Genomic DNA, 23,865 nt, shown 5'->3' with positions numbered 1-23,865 from the left:
CATTCAGAACATATAGCAGGTTGCTGTAATCAAGCACATTTTCATTCAAAGTTGCAAGTTACTATGTAGGAACAAGTTTGTATATGTATTTCAAAGATGCCCAGAACTGAGCTAAATTGGTACGTCTCCAACTCCTAGAAATAACTTCATGCCCCATCTCCCTTACTTCCAGCTAGTAAGGATCACATAATACCTAACAAAGATTTGACACAGATTCCCAATTCGGGCATTCAGAACATGTAGCACGTTGCTGTAAGCAAGCACATTCTCATTCAAAGTTGCAGGTTACTATGTAGGAACAAGTTTGTATAGGTATTTCAAAGATGCCCAGAACTGTGCTAAACTTGGTATGTCTCCAACTCCTAGAAATAACTTTATGCCCCATCTCCCTTACTTCCAGCTAGTAAGGATCACATAATTCCTAACAAAGTTTTGACACAGATTCCCAATTCGGGCATTCAGAACATGTAGCACGTTGCTGTAAGCAAGCACATTCTCATTCAAAGTTGCAAGTTACTATGTGGGAACAATTTTGTATAGGTATTTCAAGGATGCCCAGAACTGAGCTAAACTTGGTATGTCTCCAACTCCTAGAAATAACTTCATGCCCCATCTCCCTTACTTCCAGCTAGTAAAGATCACATAATTCCTAACAAAGTTTTGACACAGATTCCCAATTCGGGCATTCCGAACATATAGCACGTTGCAGTAAGCAAGCAATTTCTCATTCAAAGTTGCAAGTTACTATGTAGCAACACGTTTGTATAGGTATTTCAAAGATGCCCAGAACTGAGCTAAACTTGGTATGTCTCCAAATCCTAGAAATAACTTCATGCCCCATCTCCCTTACTTCCAGCTAGTAAGGATCACATAATTCCTAACAAAGTTTTCACACAGATTCCCAATTCGGGCATTCAGAACATATAGCACGTTGCTGTAAGCAAGCACATTCTCATTCAAAGTTGCAAGTTACTATGTAGGAACAAGTTTGTATAGGACTTTCAAAGATGCCCAGAACTGAGCTAAACTTGGTATGTCTCCAACTCCTAGAAATAACTTCATGCCCCATCTCCCTTACTTCCAGCTAGTAAGGATCACATAATTCCTAACAAAGTTTTGACACAGAATCCCAATTCGGGCATTCAGATCATATAGCACGTTGCTGTAAGCAAGCACATTCTCATTCAAAGTTGCAAGTTACTATGTAGGAACAAGTTTGTATAGGTATTTCAAAGATGCCCAGAACTGAGCTAAAGTGACTATGTCTCCAACTCCTAGAAATAACTTCATGCCCCATCTCCCTTACTTCCAGCTAGTAAGGATCACATAATTCCTAACAAAGTTTTGACACAGATTCCCAATTCGGGCATTCAGAACATGTAGCACGTTGCTGTAAGCAAGCACATTCTCATTCAAAGTTGCAAGTTCCTATGTAGGAACAAGTTTGTATAGGTATTTCAAAGATGCCCAGAACTGAGCTAAACTTGGCATGTCTCCAACTCCTAGAAATAACTTCATGCCCCATCTCCCTTACTTCCAGCTAGTAAGGATCACATAATTCCTAACAAAGTTTTGACACAGATTCCCAATTCGGGCATTCAGAACATATAGCACGTTGCTGTAAGCAAGCACATTCTCATTCAAAGTTGCAAGTTACTATGTAGGAACAAGTTTGTATAGGTATTTCAAAGATGCCCCGAAGTGAGCTAAACTTGGTATGTCTCCAACTCCTAGAAATAACTTCAAGCCCCATCTGCCTTACTTCCAGCTAGTAAGGATCACATAATTCCTAACAAAGATTTGACACAGATTCCCATTTCGGGCATTCAGAACATATAGCACGTTGCTGTAAGCAAGCACATTCTCATTCAAAGTTGCAAGTTACTATGTAGGAACAAGTTTGTATAGGTATTTCAAAGATGCCCAGAACTGTGCTAAACTTGGTATGTGTCCAACTCCTAGAAATAACTTCATGCCCCAACTCCCTTACTTCCAGCTAGTAAGGATCACATAATTCCTAACAAAGTTTTGACACAGATTCCCAATTCGGGCATTCAGAACATGTAGCACGTTGCTGTAAGCAAGCACATTCTCATTCAAAGTTGCAAGTTACTATGTGGGAACAATTTTGTATAGGTATTTCAAGGATGCCCAGAACTGAGCTAAACTTGGTATGTCTCCAACTCCTAGAAATAACTTCATGCCCCATCTCCCTTACTTCCAGCTAGTAAAGATCACATAATTCCTAACAAAGTTTTGACACAGATTCCCAATTCGGGCATTCCGAACATATAGCACGTTGCAGTAAGCAAGCAATTTCTCATTCAAAGTTGCAAGTTACTATGTAGGAACACGTTTGTATAGGTATTTCAAAAATGCCCAGAACTGAGCTAAACTTGGTATGTCTCCAAATCCTAGAAATAACTTCATGCCCCATCTCCCTTACTTCCAGCTAGTAAGGATCACATAATTCCTAACAAAGTTTTCACACAGATTCCCAATTCGGGCATTCAGAACATATAGCACGTTGCTGTAAGCAAGCACATTCTCATTCAAAGTTGCAAGTTACTATGTAGGAACAAGTTTGTATAGGACTTTCAAAGATGCCCAGAACTGAGCTAAACTTGGTATGTCTCCAACTCCTAGAAATAACTTCATGCCCCATCTCCCTTACTTCCAGCTAGTAAGGATCACATAATTCCTAACAAAGTTTTGACACAGAATCCCAATTCGGGCATTCAGATCATATAGCACGTTGCTGTAAGCAAGCACATTCTCATTCAAAGTTGCAAGTTACTATGTAGGAACAAGTTTGTATAGGTATTTCAAAGATGCCCAGAACTGAGCTAAAGTGACTATGTCTCCAACTCCTAGAAATAACTTCATGCCCCATCTCCCTTACTTCCAGCTAGTAAGGATCACATAATTCCTAACAAAGTTTTGACACAGATTCCCAATTCGGGCATTCAGAACATATAGCACGTTGCTGTAAGCAAGCACACTCTCATTCAAAGTTGCAAGTTACTATGTAGGAACAAGTTTGTATAGGTATTTCAAAGATGCCCCGAAGTGAGCTAAACTTGGTATGTCTCCAACTCCTAGAAATAACTTCAAGCCCCATCTGCCTTACTTCCAGCTAGTAAGGATCACATAATTCCTAACAAAGATTTGACACAGATTCCCATTTCGGGCATTCAGAACATATAGCACGTTGCTGTAAGCAAGCACATTCTCATTCAAAGTTGCAAGTTACTATGTAGGAACAAGTTTGTATAGGTATTTCAAAGATGCCCAGAACTGTGCTAAACTTGGTATGTGTCCAACTCCTAGAAATAACTTCATGCCCCAACTCCCTTACTTCCAGCTAGTAAGGATCACATAATTCCTAACAAAGTTTTGACACAGATTCCCAATTCGGGCATTCAGAACATGTAGCACGTTGTTGTAAGCAAGCAGATTCTCATTCAAAGTTGCAAGTTACTATGTAGGAACAAGTTTGTATAGGTATTTCAAAGATGCCCAGAACTGAGCTAAACTTGGTATGTCTCCAACTCCTAGAAATAACTTCATGCCCCATCTCCCTTATTTCCAGCTAGTAAGGATCACATAATTCCTAACAAAGTTTTGACACAGATTCCCAATTCGGGCATTCAGAACATATAGCACGTTGGTGTAAGCATGCACATTCTCATTCAAAGTTGCAAGTTACTATGTAGGAACAAGTTTGTATAGGTATTTCAAAGATGCTCAGAACTGAGCTAAACTTGGTATGTCTCCAACTCCTAGAAATATCTTCATGCCCCATCTCCCTTACTTCCAGCTAGTAAGGATCACATAATTCCTAACAAAGTTTTGACACAGATTCCCAATTCGGGCATTCAGAACATATAGCACGTTGCTGTAAGCAAGCACATTCTCATTCAAAGTTGCAAGTTACTATGTAGGAACAAGTTTGTATAGGTATTTCAAAGATGCCCAGAAGTAAGCTAAACTTGGTATGTCTCCAACTCCTAGAAATAACTTCATGCCCCATCTCCCTTACTTCCAGCTAGTAAGGATCACATAATTCCTAGCAAAGTTTTGACACAGATTCCCAATTCGGGCATTCAGAACATGTAGCACGTTGCTGTAAGCAAGCACATTCTCATTCAATGTTGCAAGTTTCTATGTAGGAACAACTTTGTATAGGTATTTCAAAGATGCCCAGAACTGAGCTAAACTTGGTATGTCTCCAACTCCTAGAAATAACTTCATGCCCCATCTCCCTTACTTCCAGCTAGTAAGGATCACATAATTCCTAACAAAGTTTTGACACAGATTCCCAATTCGGGCATTCAGAACATATAGCACGTTGCTGTAAGCAAGCACATTCTCATTCATATTTGCAAGTTACTATGTAGGAACAAGTTTGTATAGGTATTTCAAAGATGCCCAGAACTGAGCTAAACTTGGTATGTCTCCAACTCCTAGAAATAACTTCATGCCCCATCTCCCTTACTTCCAGCTAGTAAGGGTCACATAATTCCTAACAAAGTTTTGACACAGATTCCCAATTCGGGCATTCAGAACATGTAGCACGTTGCTGTAAGCAAGCACATTCTCATTCAAAGTTGCAAGTTACTATGTAGAAACAAGTTTGTATAGGTATTTCAAAGATGCCCCGAACTGAACTAAACTTGGGATGTCTCCAACTCCTAGAAATAACTTCATGCCCCATCTCCCTTACTTCCAGATAGTAAGGATCACATAATTCCTAACAAAGTTTTGACACAGATTCCCAATAAGGGCATTCAGAACATATAGCACGTTGCTGTAAGCAAGCACATTCTCATTCAAAGTTGCAAGTTACTATGTAGGAACAAGTTTGTATAGGTATTTCAAAGATGCCCAGAACTGAGCTAATCTTGGTATGTCTCCAACTCCTAGAAATAACTTCATGCCCCATCTCCCTTACTTCCAGCTAGTAAGGATCACATAATTCCTAACAAAGTTTTGACACAGATTCCCAATTCGGCCATTCAGAACATATAGCACGTTGCTGTAAGCAAGCACATTCTCATTCAAAGTTGCAAGTTACTATGTAGGAACAAGTTTGTATAGGTATTTCAAAGATGCCCATAACTGAGCTAAACTTGGTATGTCTCCAACTCCTAGAAATAACTTCATGCCCCATCTCCCTTACTTCCAGCTAGTAAGGATCACATAATTCATAACAAAGATTTGACACAGATTCCCAATTCGGGCATTCCGAACATATAGCACGTTGCAGTAAGCAAGCACATTCTCATTCAAAGTTGCAAGTTACTATGTAGGAACACGTTTGTATAGGTATTTCAAAGATGCTCAGAACTGAGCTAAACTTGGTATGTCTCCAACTCCTAGAAATAACTTCATGCCCCATCTCCCTTACTTTCAGCTAGTAAGGATCACATAATTCCTAACAAAGTTTTGACACAGATTACCAATTCGGGCATTCAGAACATATAGCACGTTGCTGTAAGCAAGCACATTCTCATTCAAAGTTGCAAGTTACTATGTAGGAACAAGTTTGTATAGGTATTTCAAAGATGCCCAGAAGTGAGCTAAACTTGGTATGTCTCCAACTCCTAGAAATAACTTCATGCCCCATCTCCCTTACTTCCAGCTAGTAAGGATCAGTAATTTCTAACAAAGTTTTGACACAGATTCCCAATTCGGGCATTCAGAACATATAGCACGTTGCTGTAAGCAAGCACATTCTCATTCAAAGTTGCAAGTTACTATGTAGGAACAGGTTTGTATAGGTATTTCAAAGATGCCCAGAACTGTGCTAAACTTGGTATGTGTCCAACTCCTAGAAATAACTTCATGCCCCAACTCCCTTACATACAGCTAGTAAGGATCACATAATTCCTAACAAAATTTTGACACAGATTCCCAATTCGGGCATTCAGAACATATAGCACGTTGCTGTAAGCAAGCACATTCTCATTCAAAGTTGCAAGTTACTATGTAGGAACAAGTTTGTATAGGTATTTCAAAGATGCCCAGAACTGAGCTAAATTGGTATGTCTCCAACTCCTAGAAATAACTTCATGCCCCATCTCCCTTACTTCCAGCTAGTAAGGATCACATAATACCTAACAAAGATTTGACACAGATTCCCAATTCGGGCATTCAGAACATATGGCACGTTGCTGTAAGCAAGCACATTCTCATTCAAAGTTGCAAGTTACTATGTAGGAACAAGTTTGTATAGGTATTTCAAAGATGCCCAGAACTGAGCTAAATTGGTATGTCTCCAACTCCTAGAAATAACTTCATGCCCCATCTCCCTTACTTCCAGCTAGTAAGGGTCACATAATTCCTAACAAAGTTTTGACACAGATTCCCAATTCGGGCGTTCAGAACATGTAGCACGTTGCTGTAAGCAAGCACATTCTCATTCAAAGTTGCATGTTACTATGTAGGAACAATTTTGTATAGGTATTTCAAGAATGCCCAGAACTGAGCTAAACTTGGTATGTCTCCAACTCCTAGAAATAACTTCATGCCCCATCTCCCTTACTTCCAGCTAGTAAGGATCACATAATTCCTAACAAAGTTTTGACACAGATTCCCAATTCGGGCATTCCGAACATATAGCACGTTGCAGTAAGCAAGCAATTTCTCATTCAAAGTTGCAAGTTACTATGTAGGAACACGTTTGTATAGGTATTTCAAAGATGCCCAGAACAGAGCTAAACTTGGTATGTCTCCAACTCCTAGAAATAACTTCATGCCCCATCTCCCTTACTTCCAGCTAGTAAGGATCACATAATTCCTAACAAAGATTTGACACAGATTCCCAATTCAGGCATTCAGAACATATAGCACGTTGCTGTAAGCAAGCACATTCTCATTCAAAGTTGCAAGTTACTATGTAGTAACAAGTTTGTATAGGTATTTCAAAGATGCCCAGAAGTGAGCTAAACTTGGTATGTCTCCAACTCCTAGAAATAACATCATGCCCCATCTCCCTTACTTCCAGCTAGTAAGGATCACATAATTCCTAACAAAGTTTTACACAGAATCCCAATTCGGGCATTCAGAACATATAGCACGTTGCTGTAAGCAAGCACATTCTCATTCAAGGTTGCAAGTTACTATGTAGGAACAAGTTTGTATAGGTATTTCAAAGATGCCCAGAACTGAGCTAAAGTGACTATGTCTCCAACTCCTAGAAATAACTTCATGCCCCATCTCCCTTACTTCCAGCTAGTAAGGATCACATAATTCCTAACAAAGTTTTGACACAGATTCCCAATTCGGGCATTCAGAACATGTAGCACGTTGCTGTAAGCAAGCACATTCTCATTCAAAGTTGCAAGTTCCTATGTAGGAACAAGTTTGTATAGGTATTTCAAAGATGCCAAGAACTGAGCTAAACTTGGTATGTCTCCAACTCCTAGAAATAACTTCATGCCCCATCTCCCTTACTTCCATCTAGTAAGGATCACATAATTTCTAACAAAGTTTTGACACAGAATCCCAATTCGGGCATTCAGAACATATAGCACGTTGCTGTAAGCAAGCATATTCTCATTCAAAGTTGCAAGTTACTATGTAGGAACAAGTTTGTATAGGTATTTCAAAGATGCCCAGAACTGAGCTAAACTTGGTATGTGTCCAACTCCTAGAAATAACTTCATGCCCCATCTCCCTTACTTCCAGCTAGTAAGGATCACATAATTCCTAACAAAGTTTTGACACAGATTCCCAATTCGGGCATTCATAACATATAGCACGTTGCTGTAAGCAAGCACATTCTCATTCAAAGTTGCAAGTTACTATGTAGGAACAAGTTTGTATAGGTATTTCAAAGATGCTCAGAACTGTGCTAAACTTGGTACGTGTCCAACTCCTAGAAATAACTTCATGCCCCATCTCCCTTACTTCCAGCTAGTAAGGATCACATAATTCCTAACAAAGTTTTGACACAGATTCCCAATTCGGGCATTCAGAACATATAGCACGTTGCTGTAAGCAAGCACATTCTCATTCAAAGTTGCAAGTTACTATGTAGGAACAAGTTTGTATAGGTATTTCAAAGATGCCCAGAACTGAGCTAAACTTGATACGTCTCCAACTCCTAGAAATAACTTCATGCCTCATCTCCCTTACTTCCAGCTAGTAAGGATCACATCATTCCTAACAAAGTTTTGACACAGATTCCCAATTCGGGCATTCAGAACATATAGCACGTTGCTGTAAGCAAGCACATTCTCATTCAAAGTTGCAAGTTACTATGTAGGAACAAGTTTGTATAGGTATTTCAAAGATGCCCAGTACTGAGCTAAAGTGGGTATGTCTCCAACTCCTAGAAATAACTTCATGCCCCATCTCCATTACTTCCAGCTAGTAAGGGTCACATAATTCCTAACAAAGTTTGACACAGATTCCCAATTCGGGCATTCAGAACATGTAGCACGTTGCTGTAAGCAAGCACAATCTCATTCAAGTTGCAAGTTACTATGTAGGAACAAGTTTGTATAGGTATTTCAAAGATGCCCAGAACTGAGCTAAACTTGGTATGTCTCCAACTCCTAGAAATAACTTCATGCCCCATCTCCCTTACTTCCAGCTAGTAAGGATCACATAATTCCTAACAAAGTTTTGACACAGATTCCCAATTCGGGCATTCAGAACATATAGCACGTTGCTGTAAGCAAGCACATTCTCATTCAAAGTTGCAAGTTACTATGTAGGAACAAGTTTGTATAGGTATTTCAAAGATGCCCAGAACTGAGCTAAACTTGGTATGTCTCCAACTCCTAGAAATATCTTCATGCCCCATCTCCCTTACTTCCAGCTAGTAAGGATCACATAATTCCTAACAAAGTTTTGACAAAGATTCCCAATTCGGGCATTCAGAACATATAGCACGTTGCTGTAAGCAAGCACATTCTCATTCAAAGTTGCAAGTTACTATGTAGGAACAAGTTTGTATAGGTATTTAAAAGATGCCCAGAACTGTGCTAAACTTGGTATGTCTCCAACTCCTAGAAATAACTTCATGCCCCATCTCCCTTACTTCCAGCTAGTAAGGATCACATAATTCCTAACAAAGTTTTGACACAGATTGCCAATTCGGGCATTCAGAACATGTAGCACGTTGCTGTAAGCAAGCACATTCTCATTCAAAGTTGCAAGTTACTATGTAGGAACAAGTTTGTATAGGTATTTCAAAGATGCCCAGAACTGAGCTAAACTTGGTATGTCTCCAACTCCTAGAGATAACTTCATGCCCCATCTCCCTTACTTCCAGCTAGTAAGGATCACATAATTCCTAACAAAGTTTTGACACAGATTCCCAATTCGGGCCTTCAGAACATATAGCACGTTGCTGTAAGCAAGCACATTCTCATTCAAAGTTGCAAGTTACTATGTAGGAACAAGTTTGTATAGGTATTTCAAAGATGCCCAGAACTGTGCTAAACTTGGTATGTGTCCAACTCCTAGAAATAACTTCATGCCCCAACTCCCTTACTTCCAGCTAGTAAGGATCACATAATTCCTAACAAAGTTTTGACACAGATTCCCAATTCGGGCATTCAGAACATATAGCACGTTGCTGTAAGCAAGCACATTCTCATTCAAATTTGCAAGTTACTATGTAGGAACAAGTTTGTATAGGTATTTCAAAGATGCCCAGAACTGAGCTAAAATTGGTATGTCTCCAACTCCTAGAAATAACTTCATGCCCCATCTCCCTTACTTCCAGCTAGTAAGGATCACATAATTCCTAACAAAGTTTTGACACAGATTCCCAATTCGGGCATTCAAAACATATAGCACGTTGCTGTAAGCAAGCACATTCTCATTCAAAGTTGCAAGTTACTATGTAGGAACAAGTTTGTATAGGTATTTCAAAGATGCCCAGAACTGAGCTAATCTTGGTATGTCTCCAACTCCTAGAAATAACTTCATGCCACATCTCCCTTACTTCCAGCTAGTAAGGATCACATAATTCCTAACAAAGTTTGGCACAGATTCCCAATTCGGGCATTCAGAACATATAGCACGTTGCTGTAAGCAAGCACATTCTCATTCAAAGTTGCAAATTTCTATGTAGGAACAAGTTTGTATAGGTATTTCAAAGATGCCCAGAACTGTGCTAAACTTGGTATGTGTCCAACTCCTAGAAATAACTTCATGCCCCAACTCCCTTACTTCCAGCTAGTAAGGATCACATAATTCCTAACAAAGTTTTGACACAGATTCCCAATTCGGGCATTCAGAACATATAGCACGTTGCTGTAAGCAAGCACATTCTCATTCAAAGTTGCAAGTTACTATGTAGGAACAAGTTTGTATAGGTATTTCAAAGATGCCCAGAACTGTGCTAAACTTGGTATGTGTCCAACTCCTAGAAATAACTTCATGCCACAACTCCCTTACTTCCAGCTAGTAAGGATCACATAATTCCTAACAAAATTTTGACACAGATTCCCAATTCGGGCATTCAGAACATATAGCACGTTGCTGTAAGCAAGCACATTCTCATTCAAAGTTGCAAGTTACTATGTAGGAACAAGTTTGTATAGGTATTTCAAAGATGCCCAGAACTGAGCTAAACTTGGTATGTCTCCAACTCCTAGAAATAACTTCATGCCCCATCTCCCTTACTTCCAGCTAGTAAGGATCACATAATTCCTAACAAAGTTTTGACACAGATTCCCAATTCGGGCATTCAGAACATATAGCACGTTGCTGTAAGCAAGCACATTCTCATTCAAAGTTGCAAGTTACTATGTAGGAACAAGTTTGTATAGGTATTTCAAAGATGCCCAGAACTGAGCTAAACTTGGTATGTCTCCAACACCTAGAAATAACTTCATGCCCCATCTGCCTTACTTCCAGCTAGTAAGGATCACATAATTCCTAACAAAGTTTTGACACAGATTCCCAATTCGGGCATTCAGAACATATAGCACGTTGCTGTAAGCAAGCACATTCTCATTCAAAGTCGCAAGTTACTATGTAGGAACAAGTTTGTATAGGTATTTCAAAGATGCCCAGAACTGTGCTAAACTTGGTATGTGTCCAACTCCTAGAAATAACTTCATGCCCCAACTCCCTTACTTCCAGCTAGTAAGGATCACATAATTCCTAACAAAGTTTTGACACAGATTCCCAATTCGGGCATTCAGAACATGTAGCACGTTGTTGTAAGCAAGCACATTCTAATTCACAGTTGCAAGTTACTATGTAGGAACAAGTTTGTATAGGTATTTCAAAGATGCCCAGAACTGAGCTAAACTTGGTATGTCTCCAACTCCTAGAAATAACTTCATGCCCCATCACCCTTACTTCCAGCTAGTAAGGATCACATAATTCCTAACAAAGTTTTGACACAGATTCCCAATTCGGGCATTCAGAACATATAGCACGTTGCTGTAAGCAAGCACATTCTCATTCAAAGTTGCAAGTTACTATGTAGGAACAAGTTTGTATAGGTATTTCAAAGATGCCCAGAACTGAGCTAAACTTGGTATGTCTCCAACTCCTAGAAATATCTTCATGCCCCATCTCCCTTACTTCCAGCTAGTAAGGATCACATAATTCCTAAAAAAGTTTTGACACAGATTCCCAATTCGGGCATTCAGAACATATAGCACGTTGCTGTAAGCAAGCACATTCTCATCAAAGTTGCAAGTTACTATGTAGGAACAAGTTTGTATAGGTATTTCAAAGATGCCCAGAACTGTGCTAAACTTGGTATGTCTCCAACTCCTAGAAATAACTTCATGCCCCATCTCCCTTACTTCCAGCTAGTAAGGATCACATAATTCCTAGCAAAGTTTTGACACAGATTCCCAATTCGGGCATTCAGAACATGTAGCACGTTGCTGTAAGCAAGCACATTCTCATTCAATGTTGCAAGTTACTATGTAGGAACAAGTTTGTATAGGTATTTCAAAGATGCCCAGAACTGAGCTAAACTTGGTATGTCTCCAACTCCTAGAAATAACTTCATGCCCCATCTCCCTTACTTCCAGCTAGTAAGGATCACATAATTACTAACAAAGTTTTGACACAGATTCCCAATTCGGGCATTCAGAACATATAGCACGTTGCTGTAAGCAAGCACATTCTCATTCAAAGTTGCAAGTTACTATGTAGGAACAAGTTTGTATAGGTATTTCAAAGATGCCCAGAACTGAGCTAAACTTGGTATGTCTCCAACTCCTAGAAATAACTTCATGCCCCATCTCCCTTACTTCCAGCTAGTAAGGATCACATAATTCCTAACAAAGTTTTGACACAGATTCCCAATTCGGGCATTCAGATCATATAGCACGTTGCTGTAAGCAAGCACATTCTCATTCAAAGTTGCAAGTTACTATGTAGGAACAAGTTTGTATAGGTATTTCAAAGATGCCCAGAACTGAGCTAAACTTGGTATGTCTCCAACTCCTAGAAATAACTTCATGTCCCATCTCCCTTACTTCCAGCTAGTAAGGATCACATAATTCCTAACAAAGTTTTGACACAGATTCCCAATTCGGGCATTCAGAACATATAGCACGTTGCTGTAAGCAAGCACATTCTCATTCAAAGTTGCAAGTTACTATGTAGGAACAAGTTTGTATAGGTATTTCAAAGATGCCCCGAAGTGAGCTAAACTTGGTATGTCTCCAACTCCTAGAAATAACTTCATGCCCCATCTGCCTTACTTCCAGCTAGTAAGGATCACATAATTCCTAACAAAGTTTTGACACAGATTCCCAATTCGGGCATTCAGAACATATAGCACGTTGCTGTAAGCAAGCACATTCTCATTCAAAGTTGCAAGTTACTATGTAGGAACAAGTTTGTATAGGTATTTCAAAGATGCCCAGAACTGTGCTAAACTTGGTATGTGTCCAACTCCTAGAAATAACTTCATGCCCCAACTCCCTTACTTCCAGCTAACAAGGATCACATAATTCCTAACAAAGTTTTGACACAGATTCCCAATTCGGGCATTCAGAACATATAGCACGTTGCTGTAAGCAAGCACATTCTCATTCAAAGTTGCAAGTTACTATGTAGGAACAAGTATGTATAGGTATTTCAAAGATGCCCAGAACTGAGCTAAACTTGGTATGTCTCCAACTCCTATAAATAACTTCATGCCCCATCTCCCTTACTTCCAGCTAGTAAGGATCACATAATTCCTAACAAAGTTTTGACACAGATTCCCAATTCGGGCTTTCAGAACATATAGCACGTTGCTGTAAGCAAGCACATTCTCATTCAAAGTTGCAAGTTACTATGTAGGAACAAGTTTGTATAGGTATTTCAAAGATGCCCAGAACTGTGCTAAACTTGGTATGTGTCCAACTCCTAGAAATAACTTCATGCCCCAACTCCCTTACTTCCAGCTAGTAAGGATCACATAATTCCTAACAAAATTTTGACACAGATTCCCAATTCGGGCATTCAGAACATATAGCACGTTGCTGTAAGCAAGCACATTCTCATTCAAAGTTGCAAGATACTATGTAGTAACAAGTTTGTATAGGTATTTCGAAGATGCCCAGAACTGAGCTAAACTTGGTATGTCTCCAACTCCTAGAAATAACTTCATGCCCCATCCTCCTTACTTCCAGCTAGTAAGGATCTCATAATTCCTAACAAAGTTTTGACACAGATTCCCAATTCGGGCATTCAGAACATATAGCACGTTGCTGTAAGCAAGCACATTCTCATTAAAAGTTGCAAGTTACTATGTAGGAACAAGTTTGTATAGGTATTTCAAAGATGTCCAGAACTGAGCTAAACTTGGTATGTCTCCAACTCCTAGAAATAACTTCATGCCCCATCTCCCTTACTTCCAGCTAGTAAGGATCACATAATTCCTAACAAAGTTTTGACACAGATTCCCAATTCGGGCATTCAGTACATATAGCACGTTGCTGTAAGCAAGCACATTCTCATTCAAAGTTGCAAGTTACTATGTAGGAACAAGTTTGTATAGGTATTTCAAAGATGCCCAGAACTGAGCTAATCTTGGTATGTCTCCAACTCCTAGAAATAACTTCATGCCACATCTCCCTTACTTCCAGCTAGTAAGGATCACATAATTCCTAACAAAGTTTGGCACAGATTCCCAATTCGGGCATTCAGAACATATAGCACGTTGCTGTAAGCAAGCACATTCTCATTCAAAGTTGCAAATTTCTATGTAGGAACAAGTTTGTATAGGTATTTCAAAGATGCCCAGAACTGTGCTAAACTTGGTATTTGTCCAACTCCTAGAAATAACTTCATGCCCCAACTCCCTTACTTCCAGCTAGTAAGGATCACATAATTCCTAACAAAGTTTTGACACAGATTAACAATTCGGGCATTCAGAACATATAGCACGTTGCTGTAAGCAAGCACATTCTCATTCAAAGTTGCAAGTTACTATGTAGGAACAAGTTTGTATAGGTATTTCAAAGATGCCCAGAACTGAGCTAAACTTGGTATGTCTCCAACTCCTAGAAATAACTTCATGCCCCATCTCCCTTACTTCCAGCTAGTAAGGATCACATAATTCCTAACAAAGATTTGACACAGATTCCCAATTCGGGCATTCAGAACATATAGCACGTTGCTGTAAGCAAGCACATTCTCATTCAAAGTTGCAAGTTACTATGTAGGAACAAGTTTGTATAGGTATTTCAAAGATGCCCAGAACTGTGCTAAACTTGGTATGTGTCCAACTCCTAGAAATAGCTTCATGCCACAACTCCCTTACTTCCAGCTAGTAAGAATCACATAATTCCTAACAAAATTTTGACACAGATTCCCAATTCGGGCATTCAGAACAAATAGCACGTTGCTGTAAGCAAGCACATTCTCATTCAAAGTTGCAAGTTACTATGTAGGAACAAGTTTGTATAGGTATTTCAAAGATGCCCAGAACTGAGCTAAACTTGGTATGTCTCCAACTCCTAGAAATAACTTCATGCCCCATCTCCCTTACTTCCAGCTAGTAAGGATCACATAATTCCTAACAAAGTTTTGACACAGATTCCCAATTCGGGCATTCAGAACATATAGCACGTTGCCGTAAGCAAGCACATTCTCATTCAAAGTTGCAAGTTACTATGTAGGAACAAGTTTGTATAGGAATTTCAAAGATGCCCCGAAGTGAGCTAAACTTGGTATGTCTCCAACTCCTAGAAATAACTTCATGCCCCATCTGCCTTACTTCCAGCTAGTAAGGATCACATAATTCCTAACAAAGTTTTGACACAGATTCCCAATTCGGGCATTCAGAACATATAGCACGTTGCTGTAAGCAAGCACATTCTCATTCAAAGTTGCAAGTTACTATGTAGGAACAAGTTTGTATAGGTATTTCAAAGATGCCCAGAACTGTGCTAAACTTGGTATGTGTCCAACTCCTAGAAATAACTTCATGCCCCAACTCCCTTACTTCCAGCTAGTAAGGATGACATAATTCCTAACAAAGTTTTGACACAGATTCCCAATTCGGGCATTCAGAACATGTAGCACGTTGTTGTAAGCAAGCACATTCTAATTCAAAGTTGCAAGTTACTATGTAGGAACAAGTTTGTATAGGTATTTCAAAGATGCCCAGAACTGAGCTAAACTTGGTATGTCACCAACTCCAAGAAATAACTTCATGCCCCATCACCCTTACTTCCAGCTAGTAAGGATCACATAATTCCTAACAAAGTTTTGACACAGATTCCCAATTCGGGCATTCAGAACATATAGCACGTTGCTGTAAGCAAGCACATTCTCATTCAAAGTTGCAAGTTATTATGTAGGAACAAGTTTGTATAGGTATTTCAAAGATGCCCAGAACTGAGCTAAACTTGGTATGTCTCCAACTCCTAGAAATATCTTCATGCCCCATCTCCCTTACTTCCAGCTAGTAAGGATCACATAATTCCTAACAAAGTTTTGACACAGATTCCCAATTCGGGCATTCAGAACATATAGCACGTTGCTGTAAGCAAGCACATTCTCATTCAAAGTTGGAAGTTACTATGTAGGAACAAGTTTGTATAGGTATTTCAAAGATGCCCAGAACTGAGCTAAACTTGGTATGTCTCCAACTCCTAGAAATAACTTCATGCCCCATCTCCCTTACTTCCAGCTAGTAAGGATCACATAATTCCTAACAAAGTTTTGACACAGATTCCCAACTCGGGCATTCAGAACATATAGCACGTTGCTGTAAGCAAGCACATTCTCATTCAAAGTTGCAAGTTACTATGTAGGAACAAGTTTGTATAGGTATTTCAAAGATGCCCAGAACTGTGCTAAACTTGGTATGTGTCCAACTCCTAGAAATAACTTCATGCCCCAACTCCCTTACTTCCAGCTTGTAAGGATCACATAATTCCTAACAAAGTTTTGACACAGATTCCCAATTCGGGCATTCAGAACATATAGCACGTTGCTGTAAGCAAGCACATTCTCATTCAAATTTGCAAGTTACTATGTAGGAACAAGTTTGTATAGGTATTTCAAAGATGCCCAGAACTGAGCTAAACTTGGTATGTCTCCAACTCCTAGAAATAACTTCATGCCCCATCTCCCTTACTTCCAGCTAGTAAGGATCACATAATTCCTAACAAAGTTTTGACACAGATTCCCAATTCGGGCATTCAGAACATATAGCACGTTGCTGTAAGCAAGCACATTCTCATTCAAAGTTGCAAGTTACTATGTAGGAACAAGTTTGTATAGGTATTTCAAAAATGCCCAGAACTGTGGTAAACTTGGTATGTGTCCAACTCCTAGAAATAACTTCATGCCCCAACTCCCTTACTTCCAGCTAGTAAGGATCACATAATTCCTAACAAAATTTTGACACAGATTCCCAATTCGGGCATTCAGAACATATAGCACGTTGCTGTAAGCAAGCACATTCTCATTCAAAGTTGCAAGTTACTATGTAGTAACAAGTTTGTATAGGTATTTCGAAGATGCCCAGAACTGAGCTAAACTTGGTATGTCTCCAACTCCTAGAAGTAACTTCATGCCCCATCTCCCTTACTTCCAGCTAGTAAGGATCTCATAATTCCTAACAAAGTTTTGACACAGATTCCCAATTCGGGCATTCAGAACATATAGCACGTTGCTGTAAGCAAGCACATTCTCATTCAAAGTTGCAAGTTACTATGTAGGAACAAGTTTGTATAGTTATTTCAAAGATGTCCAGAACTGAGCTAAACTTGGTATGTCTCCAACTCCTAGAAATAACTTCATGCCCCATCTCCCTTACTTCCAGCTAGTAAGGATCACATAATTCCTAACAAAGTTTTGACACAGATTCCCAATTCGGGCATTCAGAACATATAGCACGTTGCTGTAAGCAAGCACATTCTCATTCAAAGTTGCAAGTTACTATGTAGGAACAAGTTTGTATAGGTATTTCAAAGATGCCCAGTACTGAGCTAAAGTGGGTATGTCTCGAACTCCTAGAAATAACTTCATGCCCCATCTCCATTACTTCCAGCTAGTAAGGGTCACATAATTCCTAACAAAGTTTTGACACAGATTCCCAATTCGGGCATTCAGAACATGTAGCACGTTGCTGTAAGCAAGCACATTCTCATTCAAAGTTGCAAGTTACTATGTAGGAACAAGTTTGTATAGGTATTTCAAAGATGCCCAGAACTGAGCTAATCTTTGTATGTCTCCAACTCCTAGAAATAACTTCATGCCACATCTCCCTTACTTCCAGCTAGTAAGGATCACATAATTCCTAACAAAGTTTGGCACAGATTCCCAATTCGTGCATTCAGAACATATAGCACGTTGCTGTAAGCAAGCACATTCTCATTCAAAGTTGCAAATTTCTATGTAGGAACAAGTTTGTATAGGTATTTCAAAGATGCCCAGAACTGTGCTAAACTTGGTATGTGTCCAACTCCTAGAAATAACTTCATGCCCCAACTCCCTTACTTCCAGCTAGTAAGGATCACATAATTCCTAACAAAGTTTTGACACAGATTCCCAATTCGGGCATTCAGAACATATAGCACGTTGCTGTAAGCAAGCACATTCTCATTCAAAGTTGCAAGTTACTATGTAGGAACAAGTTTGTATAGGTATTTCAAAGATGCCCAGAACTGAGCTAAACTTGGTATGTCTCCAACTCCTAGAAATAACTTCATGCCCCATCTCCCTTACTTCCAGCTAGTAAGGATCACATAATTCCTAACAAAGATTTGACACAGATTCCCAATTCGGGCATTAGGAACATATAGCACGTTGCTGTAAGCAAGCACATTCTCATTCAAAGTTGCAAGTTACTATGTAGGAACAAGTTTGTATAGGTATTTCAAAGATGCCCAGAACTGTGCTAAACTTGGTATGTGTCCAACTCCTAGAAATAACTTCATGCCACAACTCCCTTACTTCCAGCTAGTAAGAATCACATAATTCCTAACAAAATTTTGACACAGATTCCCAATTCGGGCATTCAGAACATATAGCACGTTGCTGTAAGCAAGCACATTCTCATTCAAAGTTGCAAGTTACTATGTAGGAACAAGTTTGTATAGGTATTTCAAAGATGCCCAGAACTGAGCTAAACTTGGTATGTCTCCAACTCCTAGAAATAACTTCATGCCCCATCTCCCTTACTTCCAGCTAGTAAGGATCACATAATTCCTAACAAAGTTTTGACACAGATTCCCAATTCGGGCATTCAGAACATATAGCACGTTGCTGTAAGCAAGCACATTCTCATTCAAAGTTGCAAGTTACTATGTAGGAACAAGTTTGTATAGGTATTTCAAAAATGCCCAGAACTGTGCTAAACTTGGTATGTGTCCAACTCCTAGAAATAACTTCATGCCCCAACTCCCTTACTTCCAGCTAGTAAGGATCACATAATTCCTAACAAAATTTTGACACAGATTCCCAATTCGGGCATTCAGAACATATAGCACGTTGCTGTAAGCAAGCACATTCTCATTCAAAGTTGCAAGTTACTATGTAGTAACAAGTTTGTATAGGTATTTCGAAGATGCCCAGAACTGAGCTAAACTTGGTATGTCTCCAACTCCTAGAAATAACTTCATGCCCCATCTCCCTTACTTCCAGCTAGTAAGGATCTCATAATTCCTAACAAAGTTTTGACACAGATTCCCAATTCGGGCATTCAGAACATATAGCACGTTGCTGTAAGCAAGCACATTCTCATTCAAAGTTGCAAGTTACTATGTAGGAACAAGTTTGTATAGTTATTTCAAAGATGTCCAGAACTGAGCTAAACTTGGTATGTCTCCAACTCCTAGAAATAACTTCATGCCCCATCTCCCTTACTTCCAGCTAGTAAGGATCACATAATTCCTAACAAAGTTTTGACACAGATTCCCAATTCGGGCATTCAGAACATATAGCACGTTGCTGTAAGCAAGCACATTCTCATTCAAAGTTGCAAGTTACTATGTAGGAACAAGTTTGTATAGGTATTTCAAAGATGCCCAGTACTGAGCTAAAGTGGGTATGTCTCGAACTCCTAGAAATAACTTCATGCCCCATCTCCATTACTTCCAGCTAGTAAGGGTCACATAATTCCTAACAAAGTTTTGACAGAGATTCCCAATTCGGGCATTCAGAACATGTAGCACGTTGCTGTAAGCAAGCACATTCTCATTCAAAGTTGCAAGTTACTATGTAGGAACAAGTTTGTATAGGTATTTCAAAGATGCAAAGAACTGAGCTAATCTTTGTATGTCTCCAACTCCTAGAAATAACTTCATGCCACATCTCCCTTACTTCCAGCTAGTAAGGATCACATAATTCCTAACAAAGTTTGGCACAGATTCCCAATTCGGGCATTCAGAACATATAGCACGTTGCTGTAAGCAAGCACATTCTCATTCAAAGTTGCAAATTTCTATGTAGGAACAAGTTTGTATAGGTATTTCAAAGATGCCCAGAACTGTGCTAAACTTGGTATGTGTCCAACTCCTAGAAATAACTTCATGCCCCAACTCCCTTACTTCCAGCTAGTAAGGATCACATAATTCCTAACAAAGTTTTGACACAGATTCCCAATTCGGGCATTCAGAACATATAGCACGTTGCTGTAAGCAAGCACATTCTCATTCAAAGTTGCAAGTTACTATGTAGGAACAAGTTTGTATAGGTATTTCAAAGATGCCCAGAACTGAGCTAAACTTGGTATGTCTCCAACTCCTAGAAATAACTTCATGCCCCATCTCCCTTACTTCCAGCTAGTAAGGATCACATAATTCCTAACAAAGATTTGACACAGATTCCCAATTCGGGCATTCAGAACATATAGCACGTTGCTGTAAGCAAGCACATTCTCATTCAAAGTTGCAAGTTACTATGTAGGAACAAGTTTGTATAGGTATTTCAAAGATGCCCAGAACTGTGCTAAACTTGGTATGTGTCCAACTCCTAGAAATAACTTCATGCCACAACTCCCTTACTTCCAGCTAGTAAGAATCACATAATTCCTAACAAAATTTTGACACAGATTCCCAATTCGGGCATTCAGAACATATAGCACGTTGCTGTAAGCAAGCACATTCTCATTCAAAGTTGCAAGTTACTATGTAGGAACAAGTTTGTATAGGTATTTCAAAGATGCCCAGAACTGAGCTAAACTTGGTATGTCTCCAACTCCTAGAAATAACTTCATGCCCCATCTCCCTTACTTCCAGCTAGTAAGGATCACATAATTCCTAACAAAGTTTTGACACAGATTCCCAATTCGGGCATTCAGAACATATAGCACGTTGCTGTAAGCAAGCACATTCTCATTCAAAGTTGCAAGTTACTATGTAGGAACAAGTTTGTATAGGTATTTCAAAGATGCCCAGAACTGAGCTAAACTTGGTATGTCTCCAACTCCTAGAAATAACTTCATGCCCCATCTGCCTTACTTCCAGCTAGTAAGGATCACATAATTCCTAACAAAGTTTTGACACAGATTCCGAATTCGGGCATTCAGAACATGTAGCACCTTGTTGTAAGCAAGCACATTCTAATTCAAAGTTGCAAGTTACTATGTAGGAACAAGTTTGTATAGGTATTTCAAAGATGCCCAGAACTGAGCTAAACTTGGTATGTCTCCAACTCCTAGAAATAACTTCATGCCCCATCACCCTTACTTCCAGCTAGTAAGGATCACATAATTCCTAACAAAGTTTTGACACAGATTCCCAATTCGGGCATTCAGAACATATAGCACGTTGCTGTAAGCAAGCACATTCTCATTCAAAGTTGCAAGTTACTATGTAGGAACAAGTTTGTATAGGTATTTCAAAGATGCCCAGAACTGAGCTAAACTTGGTATGTCTCCAACTGCTAGAAATAACTTCATGCCCCATCTCCCTTACTTCCAGCTAGTAAGGATCACATAATTCCTAACAAAGTTTTGACACAGATTCCCAATTCGGGAATTCAGAACATATAGCACGTTGCTGTAAGCAAGCACATTCTCATTCAAAGTTGCAAGTTACTATGTAGGAACAAGTTTGTATAGGTATTTCAAAGATGCCCAGAACTGAGCTAAACTTGGTATGTCTCCAACTCCTAGAAATAACATCATGCCCCATCTCCCTTACTTCCAGCTAGTAAGGATCACATAATTCCTAACAAAGTTTTGACACAGATTCCCAATTCGGGCATTCAGAACATATAGCACGTTGCTGTAAGCAAGCACATTCTCATTCAAAGTTGCAAGTTACTATGTAGGAACAAGTTTGTATAGGAATTTCAAAGATGCCCCGAAGTGAGCTAAACTTGTTATGTCTCCAACTCCTAGAAATAACTTCATGCCCCATCTGCCTTACTTCCAGCTAGTAAGGATCACATAATTCCTAACAAAGTTTTGACACAGATTCCCAATTCGGGCATTCAGAACATATAGCACGTTGCTGTAAGCAAGCACATTCTCATTCAAAGTTGCAAGTTACTATGTAGGAACAAGTTTGTATAGGTATTTCGAAGATGCCCAGAACTGAGCTAAACTTGGTATGTCTCCAACTCCTAGAAATAACTTCATGCCCCATCTCCCTTACTTCCAGCTAGTAAGGATCACATAATTCCTAACAAAGTTTTGACACAGATTACCAATTCGGGCATTCAGAACATATAGCACGTTGCTGTAAGCAAGCACATTCTCATTCAAAGTTGCAAGTTACTATGTAGGAACAAGTTGTATAGGTATTTCAAAGATGCCCAGAACTGTGCTAAACTTGGTATGTGTCCAACTCCTAGAAATAACTTCATGCCCCAACTCCCTTACTTCCAGCTAGTAAGGATCACATAATTCCTAACAAAATTTTGACACAGATTCCCAATTCGGGCATTCAGAACATATAGCACGTTGCTGTAAGCAAGCACATTCTCATTCAAAGTTGCAAGTTACTATGTAGGAACAAGTTTGTATAGGTATTTCAAAGATGCCCAGAACTGAGCTAAACTTGGTATGTCTCCAACTCCTAGAAATAACTTCATGCCCCATCTCCCTTACTTCCAGCTAGTAAGGATCACATAATTCCTAACAAAGTTTTGACACAGATTCCCAATTCGGGCATTCAGAACATATAGCACGTTGCTGTAAGCAAGCACATTCTCATTCAAAGTTGCAAGTTACTATGTAGGAACAAGTTTGTATAGGTATTTCAAAGATGCCCAGAAGTGAGCTAAACTTGGTATGTCTCCAACTCCTAGAAATTACTTCATGCCCCATCTCCCTTACTTCCAGCTTGTAAGGATCACATAATTCCTAACAAAGTTTTGACACAGATTCCCAATTCGGGCATTCAGAACATATAGCACGTTGCTGTAAGCAAGCACATTCTCATTCAAAGTTGCAAGTTACTATGTAGGAACAAGTTTGTATAGGTATTTCAAAGATGCCCAGAACTGAGCTAAACTTGGTATGTCTCCAACTCCTAGAAATATCTTCATGCCCCATCTCCCTTACTTCCAGCTAGTAAGGATCACATAATTCCTAACAAAGTTTTGACACAGATTCCCAATTCGGGCATTCAGAACATATAGCACGTTGCTGTAAGCAAGCACATTCTCATTCAAAGTTGCAAGTTACTATGTAGGAACAAGTTTGTATAGGTATTTCAAAGATGCCCAGAACTGTGCTAAACTTGGTATGTCTCCAACTCCTAGAAATAACTTCATGCCCCATCTCCCTTACTTCCAGCTAGTAAGGATCACATAATTCCTAGCAAAGTTTTGACACAGATTCCCAATTCGGGCATTCAGAACATGTAGCACGTTGCTGTAAGCAAGCACATTCTCATTCAAAGTTGCAAGTTACTATGTAGGAACAAGTTTGTATAGGTATTTCAAAGATGCCCCGAAGTGAGCTAAACTTGGTATGTCTCCAACTCCTAGAAATAACTTCATGCCCCATCTGCCTTACTTCCAGCTAGTAAGGATCACATAATTCCTAACAAAGTTTTGACACAGATTCCCAATTCGGTCATTCAGAACATATAGCACGTTGCTGTAAGCAAGCACATTCTCATTCAAAGTTGCAAGTAACTATGTAGGAACAAGTTTGTATAGGTATTTCAAAGATGCCCAGAACTGTGCTAAACTTGGTATGTGTCCAACTCCTAGAAATATCTTCATGCCCCAACTCCCTTACTTCCAGCTAGTAAGGATCACATAATTCCTAACAAAGTTTTGACACAGATTCCCAATTCGGGCATTCAGAACATATAGCACGTTGCTGTAAGCAAGCACATTCTCATTCAAATTTGCAAGTTACTATGTAGGAACAAGTATGTATAGGTATTTCAAAGATGCCCAGAACTGAGCTAAATTTGGTATGTCTCCAACTCCTAGAAATAACTTCATGCCCCATCTCCCTTA

Source organism: Diceros bicornis (assembly GCF_020826845.1).
Source record: "Diceros bicornis minor isolate mBicDic1 chromosome 1 unlocalized genomic scaffold, mDicBic1.mat.cur SUPER_1_unloc_2, whole genome shotgun sequence".
Lineage (NCBI taxonomy): Eukaryota > Metazoa > Chordata > Mammalia > Perissodactyla > Rhinocerotidae > Diceros > Diceros bicornis.
Note: the sequence above shows the minus strand (reverse complement) of the source record.